This window comes from Salvia hispanica, chromosome 2 (genome assembly GCF_029641045.1).
Source record: "Salvia hispanica isolate PSC_SH4W2 chromosome 2, Shi_PSC_v1, whole genome shotgun sequence".
Lineage (NCBI taxonomy): Eukaryota > Viridiplantae > Streptophyta > Magnoliopsida > Lamiales > Lamiaceae > Salvia > Salvia hispanica.
The window spans coordinates 3592795-3595294 of NC_142693.1; the positions used below are offsets into that span (position 1 = coordinate 3592795).

General features: G+C 35.4%; 1 long non-coding RNA gene across 1 annotated transcript; it reads left to right on the top strand.

Annotated features, from left to right (window-relative positions):
- Positions 1–1077: 1077 nt before the first annotated feature.
- On the top strand, positions 1078–2164 carry LOC148931409 (uncharacterized). The gene is made up of 2 exons (XR_016134900.1): positions 1078–1179; positions 1260–2164. It is a non-coding gene; the product is annotated as an uncharacterized LOC148931409 (long non-coding RNA).
- The last annotated feature ends 336 nt before the right edge of the window (positions 2165–2500 follow it).

Genomic DNA, 2500 nt, shown 5'->3' on the forward strand with positions numbered 1-2500 from the left:
ATGTTTGGTTAGCGACAGCGTGCATGGTCCTATTTGTATATTAAAGCATCACATTTGACAACTGGTTAAAAGGTGAATTCTCCAAGCTGCATAGAAAGATGGACAGAATTAGATTCAGAATTATTGAAGAAGTAGATTGCTTTTAAAAACATGAATAAAAAAGAAAAAATAATACTCCCTCCGTCCCAGATTTGTAGTAACATTTTGCCATAAAAGTCCATCCCACATTTGGAGTAACATTTAGAATTTACCATATTTGCACATAAAATTTTACCCCATTATTCACTAAAATTACACCCAAATGTCATTATCTATATTAAAATAAATCAAAACAAAAATAAAAAACCAAAAAGTCAAAGAGGGACCCACCTTCAACCAACTCACTTCATTTATTACACACTCCATCATCTCACTTCATTTATTACACACTCCATCATCTCACTCCACCATCTCATTTCATTTATTACACACTCCATCTATCACTTCATTAATTACACACTCCACCAATTCCTTAAAACCTGTGCCATAACTAAATGTTACTCCCTCCGTCCGCCATTAGGAGTCCCATTTGTAGGCGGCACGAGTTTTAAGAAATATTAAGAAAAATGGGTGGAAAAAAGTTAGTGGAATAGGGGTCCCACTTGTATATATTAGTTTTAAATAAAATGTGTGTGGAATGAGTTAGTGGAAGGTGGGACCTTATTACCATTTATGGTAAAAGTGAACCGGGACTCCTATTCGCGGACGGACTAAAATGGAAAAATTGGACTCCTATTCGCGGACGGAGGGAGTACTACGAATGTGGGACGGAGGGAGTATTTGGTTTGGCAAATAATTGGATAGCGACAGTGTGGCCATATTTGTATATTAAAGCATCACAATTGACAGCTGGTTGAAAGGTGAATTCTCCAAGCTGCATAGGAAGATGGACTGAATTAGATTCAGAATTATTGAAGAAGTAGATTGAATAAAAATGAACCCACTAATTTTAAATAAACATAACATTTAGGGTAGAGGAGGACGCTGGTAAATCACAATCCAAGTACTTCAAATGGTAAGCTTATCACAGCTTGTAAATCACGGACTGGACTGTCACGAAGCTTCCATCTCTTTTCCATTATTTCTGCACCTCCTTTAAATATCTTCACCCAATATCCCATACCATCCTCACCTCATCAGGTATCTCTTTCTTTTGCCTCAACCTTTTCTTCATCAACTAATTATACATTCTCTTTTAACTTTTCATTTCTTCTCTGCAGATTTCAAAAATGAGGAGGCTAACAGACCACTTCGATCGCCATACCGTAACAGAACACTTCGAATACTATATCCAGCATGGGGTTCCACATAAGCCCTTTTGCCAGAATGCGATGCCTAGACCAACTGCTATTGAGGTACTGAAATTAGGGCGCGACCATCTTGAGCAGCTTAGGGATGACTCTTTCTTTTCCGTATACAATTGGTTTAACACGAATCTTTGGAAAGAGTTAAATGAGCTTTCACTTGAAGCATATAATATTCTAACAAATGCATCTCTATCTCTAATCCATGCTGGAAAACTTGACGATGCTTTTTGGTGGAGGGATCTGTATGCCAAATCTGAGAAGCTTCTCACGCGAACACGCCGTAAAGTTTATTTGCATAAATTCTGTAGAGTCCTCATATACGTTGCCGCCATGTTTGCTTTTAAATTTCTGAACAAAAAATTCGCTGTTTGGCTCCTATGTGGATGGTTCTTGGGCAAATTTGTTGAAAAATGTTTTGATCCATTTTTGATAGACTCGATGAAAGGTCTCCATGAGATAGAGAAGACTGCTCAATACATATTACGGATGACGAATTTCATAGGGTATCACTTGCAGTTCTCACCGAGCCTCTATAAGCCAAATGCAAACAACCCTCCTGGTGCAACGTTTAGGCTTCCTCAACAGTAGACTTGTTTATTTTTATTAGAAGACTGGTTTATTTTTATTATTACGACTGTTTGTTTTATCAGACTTGGTTATTTTTAACAGAACGGTTTATTTACGCTTATTTAAATTTTAATTTTTCCGTTGACTAAATATTAATGTCTGTGAATTGAGGTTTCGAATTTAATTTTTATGGAGTATGTAATATCTTCCTCAGCTCGTCGCGACATCAAATTTAATTTGTGTTGACCTAATTTTGTGATATTTTTAGTTTAATATTGAGCACTGTTTTAGCCGTATGTCGTAGATTAAATTTTGTTTTGGCAGATTTAAATACACTCAATAGGCCTTTTTTTAAATAAACGAGTTTTCCAACTTATCGCAGTGAGTTCCATGTATATAAGATTCCATATACGTATATATTTTTAATTGAGATACACAATCTATTACAAACGTACACAAACTTAAATATTAGCACTAAATTTAGAAACAGAAATAAAATTTTATAAAAACAAAATGAATACAAAATAAGCCCGAACCCTTAAAAGATGACAATTTGGCTCTACAGATTCAATCGATATACAAAATGT